This window comes from Rutidosis leptorrhynchoides, chromosome 2 (assembly GCF_046630445.1).
Source record: "Rutidosis leptorrhynchoides isolate AG116_Rl617_1_P2 chromosome 2, CSIRO_AGI_Rlap_v1, whole genome shotgun sequence".
NCBI lineage: Eukaryota > Viridiplantae > Streptophyta > Magnoliopsida > Asterales > Asteraceae > Rutidosis > Rutidosis leptorrhynchoides.
This window is the reverse complement of record NC_092334.1, coordinates 381,602,238-381,620,568: the sequence shown is the minus strand read 5'-3', so window position 1 is coordinate 381,620,568 and position 18,331 is coordinate 381,602,238.

Genomic DNA, 18,331 nt, shown 5'->3' with positions numbered 1-18,331 from the left:
TCAATAATCAAGACCGGGTCGGGGTGGTTAATCACTTAATTGCTAAAGTGAAAGACGATCATTAGGTCCCAAAACAATCATCAACATCCCATTTCACCCCTTAAATCTCATTGCACTCAATCCTTAATTATGTAATTTTAATATAGGATTGATCAATTGGCGCCATCAGTGGGACACGTTCAAAATTAAATTCGAAATTTTTTGATTCGTGCTATCGAACAGTAAAATTGCTTGTTTAATTTTAATCGTGTATTGTTTTGATGATCTGCAGGTAAGTTGCTACGGCATACCAGTTGATTCAATCATTAACCATGGCAACTAATGCGAAACAAGTAAATAGCTCCGTAAATGCTGATGTGCTAAATGACGATTTGCAGCATGTTTTGCCTGTTAATCCTCAGACAAATGTTAATGCTAATGCGAGCATTTTGGTTCATGAACCGCTTACCAAGACATCTAATGTCAATATTACTAATGCTGAGCCGCAACTAAAGGTTGCTGCTGATAAGTTGGTCGCGCGCCGAAATTTGCAGAAGAGCTGCGAAGAAATTACTGTGGAAGGAAAACGCCTCAGAATTTTATCTGGGAAAACAAACTTGAAAGCGGATAAAGTTGTTGACACTGTTGTAGAACAATCCAAAAAAGATGCTAAGCAAGGTCACGAATCTCGTGTACCTCGCACTTATCTATGGCCATTGAATGATTCAGGATCACATGCTGATCGCTTAGTTGTTAGACATCGCGATAGTGATAGCGATGACGCAGAGCAACGCATTGTTTTCAACTCTATTTATAATTCCAAGTTTGCAAAAACCCCAAGAGAGGAAAGCGAGTATTCTGATGACTCAGACAGCGCAGAAGAATTTGTAAAAATTCCACATGTTAAGCATAGACGGCCGCCAACACCTTTCCCCGCCATAGGGATAAGGGCGAATCTTCTAATGCTGTGTGCAGAGAAAATGCTCAAACTTTCTTAGTAGATGCTTTTAAAAGCATCGTGCCTAAATCAATGCAGCATAAATTAGAACAACTGAATTTTTTTGAAGATATGATAACTAAGTTTTGTGCGGAGAATACCGACAGTCATCACTACTGCTGCAGACAAATTTGTCCAGCACATTTCCGACTATCCGATTGTTACACCGCCCATTGTGCCTGCAACGTTGGGTGTATATTCTGGCTTAACTGACCCGCTAGACTTCTTACAGCGGTTTGAGGGAGTTGTAAGCACTTATAACTGGGATGAACCGGTTGCATGCCGTGTATTTTCCATGGTTTTGCAAGGGTCAGCAAGAGAGTGGTTCCATAGTCTACAAGCCCGCAGTATTATCAGCTTTATTGATCTTCGCGATAAATTCCTGTTGCAGTTTCAAAATCTTTTACCGCAAAAGAAGACGCACATTGAGTGCCATGATATAAAGCAAGGCAGCAGAGAAACTTTAAATGCGCTGCTTACGCGGTATATCTATGAGTGCCAAAAGATACCAAGTTTGAATGAGGATCAAAAGATTTCTAGTTTTTCGCATGCCATCAATCCGCAAAGGCATCCAATGCTTGTGCGGCATTTGAGAAGGGATGTTCCTCCAAGTTTTGCAAAGGTTCAACAAGAAACGTACGATTACATCAAAGGCGGTGAAGATAGTACTATAACCCCCGCATGTGGGTGGGGTAAGGACAAAAATTGGCGAGATGATAATGAATCCTTCCGTGATGGAAACAATGATAACTTTCGCAGTTCGGGTTATTCAGGGCGAAATGGCGGTGTTAATTACCCACGTAACGACAGACATCAAGGTTAAGGTGATAATCAAGGATACAACCGGCGCGATCGTTATTCATCTCGAAAATGGAATAATGAATCTTTAACATTATCCAAATGCTAACAAAGACGCCTAAGGAAATTCTTTTGCAAGAAAGAGTGGCGAGGTCTTTTCCTGATCCTCAGCCTTTGGCGGAAAATAGCAGGCGTGATAAGTCCAAGTTTTACATTTTTCATGACGACTACGGTCATGATACTAACCGCTGTCGGGATTTGGCAGAATTAATCGCGGAAGCATTTGAGCAAGGTAAATTAGATCACTTGTTGGCTCAAGGAGTCGCGAGTACTGCAAACGCGACGATATTGCCCGCAGGATCTAATACTCCACAAGCGCCAAATACTGGTGCGATAGTTCAAGCTGACCGGAAAGCCCCGCAGTAAAAAATTTAGGAGTTAAGATGGTGAGCAAGAAGGAGAATTAGCGTGAAATACAGGTTATTAATATGGTGGAAATTCAAAGCGGAATGTCTGTGTTTCAAGTATCTAAGCAATTTTCAAGTTGGTAATGCGCCTCTATTACTTTCCCTCCCATAAATTTGAGCGCGGATCTTGATAAACCAGTTGTGGTTTCATGTCGAATTGCGAACACTAGTTTTATAATAATGAAGGTGCACGTTGACACTGGCAGTAGTGTGGATGTCATGTATGAACAGTGCTTCAACAAATTGCCTGAACATGTTAAGGCTTTGCTAAAACCTACTGCAGTTTCGCTAGCTGGTTTCTCAGGGGAATCAACTTGGCCTATTGGTCAGTTGGAATTGCAGATTGAATTGGTAGATGACCGTGATGAACTGCTAAAGCGACAAGCCTTGTTAAACCTTTATGTAATGCGTAATTAGTCTAGGTTTAACATGATTCTTGGGCGAACTGCTTTGCGCATGTTTGGCGCAATAAAATCAACATTGCATGGAATGGTAAATTTTCTGCTCGCAATGGTGTTGGTACGCTAACTTCGGTGGTAATTGAACCAATGTGCGCGAGGATTACCGCACACGAAAGCATTGGTATTGAAGGGCATGCGGTGCTCGCTGAATAGTGTAAATGTTTGATGAAGATTAAATTTTTGGCGAATGATTACTAAATCAAGTTTTAGTGTACATGCACTGCGTTGCATTGTTTTTATTAATGGTTGTCATTTCTTGAAATATATGAATAAAAAGTAATGAACTTGTTGTGTTTTAGTGAATGTTTCTATACAAAGCAGAAAACACTGCGTGTGGCCACGCGCAGTAATAATCTTGCAGAATACAAACGCATAAGTATCATAACATCGAGTAACATTCCTGAGCAAAATTCAGCTAAGTGTTAATAAATATTTTCAGACATAAGGTATTTTTTTTTGCTAAGTAATGATAAAGCCTACTTATGCGCTAACAATGCGGATGTTCATCAAATATTACCTTTAAAATCCGAGTGATGAAATTGCCCATTCGTGCTAAGTAATAAATGTTGCGAAAGGATTAAATTTCCTAAGTATTTGATCTCGCCATACTTAGGTGCTTCGCAATGCTAATCAATTTCCTAAGGATCATTTTGACGGACTTAGAAGATTCATAATGTATAAATTTATACAGGTACAGATTGTTTCGTGAAAGTACCTAATTATTATGTGCACAATAATAAAAGTTGAAAATTGCAAAGGACAAGTCTAGACTATGAGTATATTGAATAAAGCGCTATATAAATAAATAGAGTTGCAACTGCGAAACAAAAATTTCATTAATAAAAACGCTATGCGAAGCCTCCCAATTTACAAAAAATGCAATCCAAGATTGCGAATACAGATACATTAGCAAAGCGAAAAATACTATAGTTGAGCACCTTGATTTCAAAGGTTACGTTTTCTTTTAGGCTGATCTCTTCCAAAGCTGAAATGGTAACCTTTGCAACTTCTTTTTTGGCCTTCGCAAGTGCTTCCAACGCTTCTTCTGTTGGGCATATTTCATCTGCGGTATCAGAAGGAAGCGGTTGGGAAAGGTCGCCAAGTCGGCAAAGCAAGTCGTACCATTTGCAACGAGTTGCGAGTTTCGATGCTTGAGCATACGCTCTAAACTTTTCCGTCACTGGCACAGAATCCATAACCTTATCACCAAGCTCGGGCAGATATTTGACAAGCTGCGCAAATTGATCTTCGGCAAATTTCGCTTTATTTTTTAGAGCGGATATTTCATCTTGAGATTGCTTAAGCGCATCCTCAGTCTTTTTAAGTTTTTGCTCCAGCTCTTGAATTTTCTTGCACCGAGCTAGGACAACTACACTCTTCTTATCGTAATGTTCCGCCATGATGTTGAACCGTTCAGAGTTGTCAACGATTAAGCAAATCGCATTATAACATTTCTTTATCCGCAGTTTTTTGACTTTTGCAAAAGTAAGTTCGCTATACTTTGTGTGCACACTGTTCGGCACAATTTTACAGAGCTTCCTATACAGTTTATTGACATACTCTTCTTCTGCGGCATCGGTGGTGTTGTCATTGCGATTTGATGTTTCAGGCTCTGAGGGAATGGTCAAATCTTCTTTATCAGGTGTTTCGAAAATTCTTTCTAGGATGTCCCCACCTATGGTAAACACCTCCTCTGCCTCCTCGGATGAGCCTGAAATAATAACTAAAAGCGGATAAGAAAATTAAATGAATAGATGTATAAATGCAGTCATAATATCAAAATGATGTGTGAAACTATGCGGAATAAAGCTGACTTACTTGCTTCTCCCTCCGTTATAGGAGATGAAATAGTTCGTTGGCGTCTTTTGCGGGGCATAGTAACCTCGTCGGCTACTGCTTTGCGCTTTCCCCGGTCTTCACCACCAGAAATGGTAAAAGTATTAAAAATTGGTTCCTCAATGATGATGATTGCGCTATCGCCTTCTTTTGGGCGGCGCGCAGGCCTGATGGCTCGTACATCTATCGTTCTCATCACTTGGTCAAGACCAACTTCTGAAAAATTATATGTGCGTTAATTTTAATAAATATAAAATAGTATAAAGCTTTGAGCAAAAACAAATCAATTGTGTTATACCGTTATTAGATGCATCAATTAATAAGGCGTTGTGCTCACGCCATAACCAATATATGGAGACCCTGCCGATATATAGCGGAATGTTGCTGTATGATCGCATTATTAGACCAACACCCTTGATCAACTCGAGAATTTCCTTTTCAAGATCGTCTGGTGTGACCTTTTCATTCGCATGTGCATCAAGTTCTGTGCACCAAGTTCTCACAATATTACTGGAACCGTGAACAGTTTTATTGATGAAGAAAAACGAACTATGCCAGTTCCCAATTAAATCTTTGGGAGTGGTCATCACGCCATGACGGCCGCGGAATGAAAACCACCACGCATCGTGTGGAGTGATGCTATTAAATGAGCGAAACACGTTAAGCATCAGTTGTTTGTTGAGCGCGTTACAGAACATTTCGAAAAGCACAATCTTGTTAACTGCGTTTGGATGCAATTGTGCAATCGCAACCATATAATATTCACAAATGCTAAGAAAAGAATGGCGTTAATGGAAGTCGTAGATTTTCGTGAAAGATAGCGGCCTCATAAATTGTAATCATGTCTTTGGGCGGAGCGTTTGCCCTATCTTCTGCAGACGGTGCATTTCATAACCCGTCCTAATCCATCTGGACGAAGTCTATATCGATTATAAATGATTCACAATAGTTGATTACATCGCGAGGTTCATGACCTCTATATGATACATTTTACAAACATTACATCGAAAGTTGACGACATACATGCCATTTCATAATACAAGTAATAATAATTGACTTAATAATGATCTTGATGAACTCGACGACTCGAATGCAACGTCTTTTGAAATATGTCATGAATGACTCCAAGTAATATCTCTAATATGAGCAAATAAACAGCGGAAGATTTCTTTAATACCTGAGAATCAACATGCTTTAAAGTGTCAACCAAAAGGTTGGTGAGTTCATTAGTTTAACATAAATAATCATTTCTATCATTTTAATAGACCACAAGATTTTCATTTCCATTTCTCATAAATATACGTCCCATACATAGAGACAAAAATAATCATTCATATGGATTGAACACCTGGTAACCGACATTAACAAGATGCATATAAGAATATCCCCTATCATTCCGGGAAATCCTTCGGACATGATAAAAACAACATCGAAGTACTAAAGCATCCGGTACTTTGGATGGGGTTCGTTAAGCTCAATAGATCTATCTTTAGGATTCGCGTCAATTAGTAGATCGGTTTACTAATTCTTAGGTTGCCAAGCAAAACATTCGGAATATTCGGCTTCGATCATTCACCCATATAATGTAGTTTCAATTACTTGTGTCTATTTCGTAAAACATTTATAAAAATTGCGCATGTATTCTCAGCTCAAAAATATAAAGGGTAAAAAGGCAAATGAAACTCACAATACTGTATTTTGTAGTAAAAATACATATGACGACATTGAACAACCGATCAATGCAGGGTTGGCCTCGGATTCACGAACCTATATCAAGTATATATATTAACACGTTGTAATATTGATTAACTAAGTTTATATATATATATATATATATATATATATATATATATATATATATATATATATATATATATATATATATATATATATATATATATATATATATATATATATATATATATATATATATATCCATATTTTTAATTTTTATTAATCTTTATTATTTGTCACAATACTTATATGATATATATACTTTAATAAATGTGATATTAATGTAAATAATATTATATTAGTTAATATATTAAAAATCTGATATTAGTATACTTATAAAATATTTATTTTTCTTTTTCTTTTTTTTAGATAACTTTTATTTGTAAAAATAATAATAATAATAATAATAATAAAGTAATGATAATAATAATAATAATAATAATAATAATAATAATAATAATAATAATAATAATAATAATAATAATAATAATAATAATAATAATAATAATAATAATAATAATAATAATAATAATAATAATAATAATAATAATAGGAATAGGATACTACCTTAAAGTGTTTAAAATGGCTTTAAAATAAAAATGCCCTTTCCTGGACTTGAACCCACGACCTCTTACTAAACCCAAAACATAATTAACCACTCATCCATTTCAGTGTCTCTAAAATAATATCACTTAAATATATATATATATATATATATATATATATATATATATATATATATATATATATATATATATATATATATATATATATATATATATATATATATATATCCCTTGTTCTTTCTGCTTCTACTTATTCTTCTTCTTAAAATTAAAACGTCAAAACCCAGGTTCGAACCCAGGAACCTTCGCTTAATTCCATCACTCTTAACCGTCCTTGTATTTCTACATTTCTATTTTAATATCGCCAACATATTGATATAATCTGCATCTATCTGTTTCTTCCCCTTCTTCTTCCTTCATCATTATATAGACACTATCCTAATCACCACATCATCATGTATCATCTGATTTCCATCATCTTAACTCTTGTCGTGGTATAATTATTATTATCATCACCATAATCGCTTCATAGCAGCGACCTCAATAATTAAAAATAGAAAAACGTATTGCATTGCAACACAAACTCATTTGTAACAGCAAGAGATTGGCCTTGATCCAAAACAAAAAACAAGTGGGTTTGCTATTGTTACCCATGTATAGTTCGGCCCAACTTAAAAACTACTACGGCCCAATCATAAATATAAATAGCCAATTGACTTTATGTATTTTTGTTGGATTGTAAAATTGATTGTATGAATATAAAAAAAACATACGTGTAGTTGCATGTTCCTCTAGACCCACACTCCATTAACATCATCTTTTACTTGTATGGTTGTTCCACACTTCAATCAAAAAAAACGTCCACTAGCAACTTCATGGTTGGCCACCTAAACCGCGCATCTAGTCCCACAATATTCGTTTGTCACTTAATGTCCAAAAATATTGAAACCCACTTCCTTTATAATTCGCTGTAAAGTAAGACAAATTGTATATAATATTCGTACAACTTGCAAGAACCAAATATTTATCAACTTTTGTCGGCCATGAATCTCTAATTCATCTCACATGCACAACCTAGATCCCAACTTTTTATAACATTTTATATAAAGGAACTTTAATTCATTCAAGTGAATAACTTGTATGTATTTTAAAAGGGGGTGGCAAAGCTTTAGTTAGAACAGAAATAACGAATGCAATAGCAACAAAGAACAGCAGTAATCTAAACTGTTTGAGTGTCGATCAGGAAGAAAAAGAGACCGAATCAGTAGCAGTTATAGATGATGGTTCTTGGTGTATTTGAATCGAAACAAAAATCAATTGTAGTGGTAACATAGAGAGAAAAGAAGGAAGAAGAAAGTTGGCGGTTTTGAGTTTACCTTTGTTCAATGAATCTGCAAGGAAGTAGCGGCTCACTTGATTTTTATGTAAGTTTACTTGGTTTGTAGATGTGTTAATGGTATTTGGTTTGTTTATGGTTTGGTGAAAATTGAAGATAGCAACGATGGTGGCTCTCGAAAGGAAACAAGATCATAGAGTGGCGAATGAATTGAAAACAAGGTGTGTGGTGATGATTAAATGGGTGTATCTGCTATAATTGATCATTATGTTGAGTGAAGTCGATGTATAACAAATTGGAGACACAAATTATTCTCACAGACAAAGAAAATAATAGATGAAACTGACTGCTAACAGATTCTTGGATTTGTTCAATTGATTATATTCTGATTTGTACGAATTGTTGGGTAGAAGGACAAATCACTTGTAGCTTGAAAAGGATTTGCAACAGAATACGTATTTTATTTGTAATTATATATGTATGTACGGTATTTGTATGTATTTAATCATATATGTATTTTTATATTTGTATATCTGTATTTTGTATATGTATATGTATTTATATATAACTGCATTTATATATTGATTATATATTTATATATATATATATATATATATATATATATATATATATATATATAATTCTCATTTTTGATAATTAACTAATATAATTATATTAATATTACTAATATTAATAATATCAATAGTAATATTATTAATAATAAAATATCAATAGTAATATTATCAATAATATTATTAATAAAGACTAATAATAATAAATAATAAATAATGATATGATAATATTAATAATAACAACAATGATAATTTTAATTACTAATAATGATAATAATAATAATATAAATGATAATAGTAACCTTATTAGTGATACTAATAGTAATACTAGTTATATTAATATTATTGATGATAACAATAACATTAAAAATAATAATATTAATAATACAACTTATAAATATATATATATATATATATATATATATATATATATATATATATATATATATATATATATATATATATATATATATATATATATATATATATATATATATATATATATATATATATATATATTTACATATCTTATTTACACATAATTGTTCGTGAATCGTCAGAAATAGTTAAAGGTCAAATGATCTTATTAAAATAGTTCAAAAATTTTGAGACTCAACATTTCAGACTTTGCTTATCATGTCGTAACCATATAAAGATTAAGTTTAAATTTGGTCGAAAATTTCCGGGTCGTCACAGTACCTACCCGTTAAAGAAATTTCGTCCAGAAATTTGATTGGGATGGTCATGGTTGACAATAAGTATGTTTTCATGACTCATATGAGTTGATAAATAAAGTTTTATTATTATCGAGTAATATGGATAAAACAATTCGATCATTCGAAAAGCACGAATGAAGCTATCACAAAAGAGTGAAATGAGACAAGCAAGTTTCTTTCAATCTTTCAATAGTCATGGTTGAATTCCGGAATTCAAGGGATTTAAAGAAAATCTTCAAAATCTAAAAGATTTGATTCTTCAGCGAATAAGGAAATTAAGATCTCTATAATTAATTACGATGATCTGCCTCGATTACTCTGTCTGATATTTTCATTATAAATTAAACTCTTCTGTTCCATTATTTTCAACATTCCTATATTTTCTTTCTTAATTCCTACATCCAAAAGATTATGAAAATGCTTAATCCAGCTCTAATTCTTGTCCTTATCCTGACTATCACAATAATCATTCTCCTTTTTCAACTTCCACCGGAGGATTCTGATTTCTTCTACTTCGCCCTTGGGGTTATATTGTTTTTTTTAATTCTCCCGTGTCTTTATGTTGCGATAAACATTGATATACACGGTTTGTAATTTATGTGTTGTTATCAGGATTTATGTTCTCCCTTATATTTCAAAGTGCCCTTTTCTGTCTTGTATAATCATTGTCATCCATAGTTAATGTTCTCTTCTATTTGCTGCGATTTATACTCCAATTTCTATTTCGGAGTTTTGTCCCTTTGTTTCTTCTTCTTGCGATTAAGCACCGCTTGTAATGGTTCAGAATTTGCAGATATAAATTTTGGAATGAACACAGTTAATATTCTATAAAAGAAATGGTAATAGTACAATCGGACTTGTCAAATTACCAGAATTCAAGGGAAAGATAGGACTATCAAGAAAAACATGTTCTTGATATGTTTATAGATTAGACGGAATGTAAGAGTCGCGTAACATGGCACATGATGACGTTATGATCTGTGAATCATCACGTTCCATTTAGAAACTCAGCATGACTTACTGTAATATAATCACGTTGATCAAGTGTCATTATATTATACTAACTCATACTTCAGTTCCCAACACTACTTCAAAAAAAAAATCATATTGTAAGCTCAAAAGTTTACAGAATATAGAAACTAACAGTTTCTATATGATGTAACATTGTTAGCACGAAGAGATTAATGATTTCAGATAAGAATATTTATGAAAATATCTTCAGAAATATCGAAGATATTTATGATGATATTTTGGAATTTCTAAGTTCGATGGTTGATGAAGAAAGATTTTTCGTAAGATTTTAACATGAGTACGGAGCAAGATATACGTTGAAGGTTTCATTAGATCCAGAATTACCTGGATTCTTTGAACATAGGGTATGATCCTTGTATTTGTCCTTGGTCTCCTTCGTGGTTAGCTCAATCCATTTTCCAGTTCCCACTTTTCTGAGCTTTACCAACATATTATTCTTTATTATTAAATTTCCGATGATTAAGGTCATTTATGGTTATCTACGATTTATGCTACTTCATTCAGCTTTCTCGACATTTAGAGTATTGTTTTGTAGACTGAGTGCTTTTCAGAATTTCAGAATGAAAGATCATAATTCTAAAAGTTAAATGTTATACATATAACTGTTGATGTAGATATTCTGTGAGTTTTCAAAGTACTGATTGCTAATCCCGGTAATTGGTATGGCAGTTCTCGTTACAAGATGTGGATGAGTATATAATAGGGTTTCAATGAATAAATATAATGATTTATCGGAGAGATTTAAACCAAGGAGTGACGAGGTTGCTGGTACATCTGCTGGTAATATGGTGGAATATAAAAGGTTCCCCGGTAACGATAACGAAAGGCAAACTTATAAATCAAGATTATAATAAGACTTGTCCAACTGAAAAGTCGAAGTTGACTTGCTGGAGCTGTGACAAAATTGTCTAATTTGGAAAGAGATGTCAAAGTTATTTTTGGTAATAACAACGCTAACGGAATTTGTACATATACGTGTTAAACGTTTATTCAGATTCCGAGTATTTTCAGGTGCATAACTATATGCATCGATCTTTTCTTCCTTAGATGAGATGCAGTTGGTTCATCCTCTCAATTGAGGTGTTTTCAAGAATCATGAAAGGTTTGAACGCAGATTATAATTGTCAAGATACAATGAGATTTAAGATAAAATCAAGTGGCAAACTTGAAGAATTATTCAGTTTCATATGTTATAATCAGTATTTTAATTCATTTTAATTGTCCAATATTATTCATCCACAGTCGATAGTCCACAGTTAACAGCCCAATCATTCATATATAGTTTAATATATAATATTTGAATTAATTAATACGTATCGTGACCCGTGTACATGTCTCAGACTCGATCACAACTCAAAGTATATATTATTGTAGAATCAACCTCAACCCTGTATAGCTAACTCAAACATTACTGCATATAGAGTGTCTATGGTTATTCCAAATAATATATATATATATATATATATATATATATATATATATATATATATATATATATATATATATATATATATATATATATATACTACCTTCGTCTCATTCCAATAGTCCAGTATTCCATTTTGGGCTGTCCCAAATTAATAGTCCACTTCCATAAATAGAAAGGAAAGAAGATATTTCATTGGTGGATCTGGAGAGAGAAGATATTTCATTGGTGGAGAAATGAAGTTAGTGGGATTTCCTAAAACTGCGTGTTTTTTGTCTGTAGACTATTGGAATGAGACGGAGGTAGTATATATATATATGCGTCGATATGATATGTCAAAACCTTGTATACGTGTCCCGATATTTAAAGTGCGTAAAATAAATAACAGAAATTAAATGACGATAAATAAAATTGCGAGAATATAAATTGCGATAATTAAATTGCGATAAATAAAATGTAATACAGAATTAATCAGTTAGCTAGGAACAGTTAACTAGGAACAGTTAGAGTGGATTCTTATCAAAATTCTCATAGTTAATTTGTTTGTTTCTAACAAATTTTATTTTGTCCAATATTTTCTTCATTATGCCACTTGTTGAATTCTGATGGGTCAAAATCTAAATATGAAATTGAATGAAAATAGTTATTCTGTGGTGAACGGATTCGTATATCTTGTGGATGTAAGTAGGATAGTAAACGACCATTGAATCAGATTCGAAGAATGTACAGTATAACTTATTAATGTGAAATTTAAATATTCTTCGGGTAATACCTACCCGTTAAAATATTTTCATCATTAACAGTTTGTACAAAAGAATTTTTAATTACAATCTTTATGAAAATATACTTCCATATATATTTTCTTCAGATGTAATCATGGATTTAATAAGTTAATATAATATTAATCTCATTTGATTTACCGTTAGAACTAGAATACATAATCTCTAAAACATTAGAGATTACATAATCATCATGTCGAATGAAGATAATTGATGTAGAACGATAGGTAGAACGATGATTATACTCGAGGTATAGAATGAGATGTTGAGGCATGGATTATTGATGGTACTGGTGTTGTTACTGATGGTACTGTTGGTGCCGGTGATGCTGCTGAAGCTAGTAAATTTTGCACCATATTCTCCGAATTTATTACTCGAGCGCGAAGCTCGTTTACTTCTTCCATTACTCCAGGATGATTGTCGGTCGGAACGAGCGGATGAATAAGGTTTAGAATTGTGGATAATATATAATAGTTACGAGATATCCTGGAAATGAGGGTGAAAATGGTGTTTCGGACTGATTCGTCGGTAAGTGTTTCAAGTTCTTAGCCTAGAGGGAAATTTGGTTGATGGAAAGGAATTGCCTTCTTCTCATTTCTGTTGATTAAGTCGAGTACGGACTCATCAGATGAATTGGGGATGGATGATTGGTTGATTCATTCTGGTGACACTGCTTTCGGAGCTTAGGTGAAACTCCATATCGGAATAGCTGTCGGAATCCGAGGAATTCGAACTGATTAAGGGATTCATCTCGTACGATCAGATGAAGGATTTTCGATAAGAAATAGATTATAGGATGTAGATTAGTACCATGTAATACATAATTTACATATGCATATATAATACTAAAATCCCATAAGTTACGGAGGAATCTGCGGAAGCTGTCAGGCAAAGGTAACAATAACAGATACGCTAAGATATGAATTTATCTGTACACAGTCTATGCAATAGAGGCAGTAAGACGTGTCTAGACTTTAAGGATGATAAGCAAATAATTTTCGACACTAAATGATAAGCAAAACTTTTGACATGCAGACACGGTCGAAGTCCAGACTCACTAATGCATCTAAACAACTATCAGTTAGACACACTAATGCAAGACCTGGTTCGCTAAGACCACCGCTCTGATACCAAATTTCATAACCCGTCCTAATCCATCTGGACGAAGTCCATATCGATTATAAACGATTCACAATAGTTGATTACATCGCGAGGTTCATGACCTCTATATGATACATTTTACAAACATTGCATTTGTTTTTCGAAAGACAAACTTTCTTTACATCGAAGGTTGACGACATACATGCCATTTCATAATACAAGTAATAATAATTGACTTAATAATGATCTTGATGAACTCGACAACTCGAATGCAACGTCTTTTGAAATATGTCATGAATGACTCCAAATAATATCTCTAATATGAGCAAATACACAGCGAAAGATTTCTTTAATAGCTGAGAATCAACATGCTTTAAAGTGTCAACCAAAAAGTTGGTGAGTTCATTAGTTTAACATAAATAATCATTTCCATCATTTTAATAGACCACAAGATTTTCATTTCCATTTCTCATAAATATACGTCCCATACATAGAGACAAAAATAATCATTCATATGAATTGAACACCTGGTAACCGACATTAACAAGATGCATATAAGAATATCCCCTATCATTCCGGGAAATCCTTCAGACATGATAAAAACAACATCGAAGTACTAAAGCATCCGGTACTTTGGATGGGGTTCGTTAGGCCCAATAGATCTATCTTTAGGATTCCCGTCAATTAGTATATCGGTTTACTAATTCTTAGGTTACCAAGCAAAAGGGGCATATTCGTCTTCGATCATTCACCCATATAATGTAGTTTCAATTACTTGCGTCTATTTCGTAAAACATTTATAAAAATTGCGCATGTATTCTCAGCCCAAAAATATAAAGGGTAAAAAGGCAAATGAAACTCACAATACTGTATTTTGTAGTAAAAATACATATGACGACATTGAACAACCGATCAATGTAGGGTTGGCCTCGGATTCACGAATCTATATCAAGTATATATATTAACACGTTGTAATATTGATTAACTAAGTTAATATATATATTTCATAATATATATATATATATATATATATATATATATATATATATATATATATATATATATATATATATATATATATATATATATATATATATATTCATATCCATATTTTTAATTTTTATTAATCTATATTATTTGTCACAATACTTATATGATATATATACTTTAATAAATGTGATATTAATGTAAATAATATTATATTAGTTAATATATTAAAAATCTGATATTAGTATACTTATAAAATATGTATTTTTCTTTTTTTTAGATAACTTTTATTTGTAAAAATAATAATAGTAATAAAGTAATGATAATAATAATAATAATAATAATAATAATAATAATAATAATAATAATAATAATAATAATAATAATAATAATAATAATAATAATAATAATAATAATAATAATAATAGGATACTACCTTGAAGTGTTTAAAATGGCTTTAAAATAAAAATGCCCTTTCCTGGACTTGAACCCACGACCTCTTACTAAACCCACAACACAATTAACCACTCATCCATTTCAGTATATCTAAAATAATATCACTTAAATATATATATATATATATATATATATATATATATATATATATATATATATATATATATATATATATATATATCCCTTGTTCTTTCTGCTTCTACTTATTCTTCTTCTTAAAATTAAAACGTCAAAACCCATGTTCGAACCCGGGAACCTTCGCTTAATTCCAGCACTCTTAACCGTCCTTGTATTTCTACATTTCAATTTTAATATCGCCAACATATCGATATAATCTGCATCTATCTGTTTCTTCTCATTCTTCTTCCTTCATCCTTATATAGACACTATCCTAATCACCACATCATCATGTATCATCTGATTTCCATCATCTTAACTCTTGTCGTGGTATAATTATTATTATCATCACCATAATCTCTTCATAGCAGCGGCCTCAATAATTAAAAACAGAAAACATATTGCATTGCAACACAAACTCTTTTGTAACAGCAAGAGATTGGCCTTGATCCAAAACATAAAACAAGTGGGTTTGCCCAACTTAAAAACTACTACGGCCCAATCATAAATATAAATAGCCTATTGACTTTATGTGTTTTTGTTGGATTGTAAAAGTGATTGTATGAATAAAAAAAACATACGTGTAGTTGCATGTTCCTCTAGACCCACACTCCATTAACATCATCTTTTACTTGTATGGTTGTTCCACACTTCAATAAAAAAAAACGTCCACTATTAACTTCATGATTGGCCACCTAAACCACGCATCTAGTCCCACAATATTCGTTTGTCACTTAATGTCCAAAAATATTGAAAACCACTTCCTTTATAATTCGCTGTAAAGTAAGACAAATTGTATATAATATTCGTACAACTTGCAAGAACCAAATATTTATCAACTTTTATCGGCCATGAATCTCTAATTCATCTCACATGCACAACCTAGATCCCATCTTTTTATAACGTTTTATATAAAGGAACCTTAATTCATTCAAGTGAATAACTTGTATGTATTTTAAAAAGGGGTGGCAAAGCTTCAGTTAGAACAGAAAATAATGAATGCAATAGCAATAAAGAACAGTAGTATTCTAAACCGTTTGAGTATCGATCAGGAAGAAAAAGAGACCGAATCAGTAGCATTTATAGATGATGGTTCTTGGTGTATTTGAATCGAAACAAAAATCAATTGTAGTGGTAACATAGAGAGAAAAGAAGGAAGAAGAAAGTTGGCGGTTTTGAGTTTACCTTGGTTCAATGAATCTGCAAGGAAGTAGCGGCTCACTTGATTTTTATGTAAGTTTACTTGGTTTGTAGATGTGTTAATGGTGTTTGGTTTGTTTATGGTTTGGTGAAAATTGAAGATAGCAACGATGGTGGCTCTCGAAAGGAAACAAGATCATAGAGTGGTGAATGAATTGAAAACAAGGTGTGTGGTGATGATTAAATGGGTGTATCTGCTATAATTGATCATTATGTTGAGTGAAGTCGACGTATAACAAATTGGAGACACAAATTATTCTTGCAGACAAAGAAAATAATAGATGAACTGACTGCTAACAGATTCTTGGATTTGTTCAATTGATTATATTCTGATTTGTACGAATTGTTAGGCAGAAGGACAAATCACTTGTAGCTTGAAAAGGATTTGCAACAGAATACGTATTTTATTTGTAATTATATATGTATGTACGGTATTTGTATGTATTTAATCATATATGTATTTATATATTTATATATCTGTATTTTGTATATGTATATGTATTTATATATAACTGCATTTATATATATTGATTATATATATGTATATATATATATATATATATATATCTAATTCTCATTTTTAATAATTAACTAATATAATTATATTAATATTACTAATATTAATAATATCAATAGTAATATTATTATTAATAAAATATCAATAGTAATATTATCAATAATATTATTAATAAAGACTAATAATAATAAATAATAAATAATGATATGATAATATTAATAATAACAACAATGATAATTTTAATTACTAATAATGATAATAATAATATAAATGATAATAGTAACCTTATTAGTGATACTAATAGTAATACTAGTTATATTAATATTATTGATGATAACAATAACATTAAAAATAATAATATTAATTATACAACTTATACATATCAAATTATATATATATATATATATATATATATATATATATATATTTATTTATTTATTTATTTATTTATTTATTTATTTACATATCTTATTTACACATAATTGTTCGTGAATCGTCGGAAATAGTTAAAGGTCAAATGATCTTATTAAAATAGTTCAAAAATTTTGAGACTCAACATTTCAGACTTTGCTTATCATGTCGAAACCATATAAAGATTAAGTTTAAATTTGGTCGAAAATTTCCTGGTCGTCACAGTGCAGTCGGTGAAAATTGAGCTAATAAAGGGTAGTGTTGCTTTAGGAGTTCAAGTTTTTCTGCTGTAATATATGAAACAAATGAATCTGGTGTTTTTGCCGACGATGATGAAGGCGTAGAAGGAGCTGCCATTTGATTTTATGAATAAAGAAGGACAACAGTAATATAATTGAGATTAGGCGAAGTAAGAATGGTTAAATTGAAAATAGTAGATATTGATTCGATAAAGGTCGATTGCAAAGAAATCGATAATGAACGTGTAATGTTATGTGAGGTGTATATAAAATAGTATTATTTTTACAAAGAAATACTATTAAATACGATACAATTTTACACAAGATATTTATTTATTTATAGAATGGATATACCTAAACCTTGCTACAACACTTATAGGCAGTGTACCTAATCGTACAGTAGTGTAGTTTTTAGTAAGTCCGGTTCGTTCCACAGGGATACACTTAAACAAGCTTAACGCTATATTTTTAACTTATAATTGTAAAAATACAAAAATATATATAAGTAGTATTATTATTATAAAAGGGGATTTTTACCGTTTAATGACCGGTTTGTCGATTTTAAAACTTTTAGTCGCAGTTAAAACCTAATGTAAAATATAAA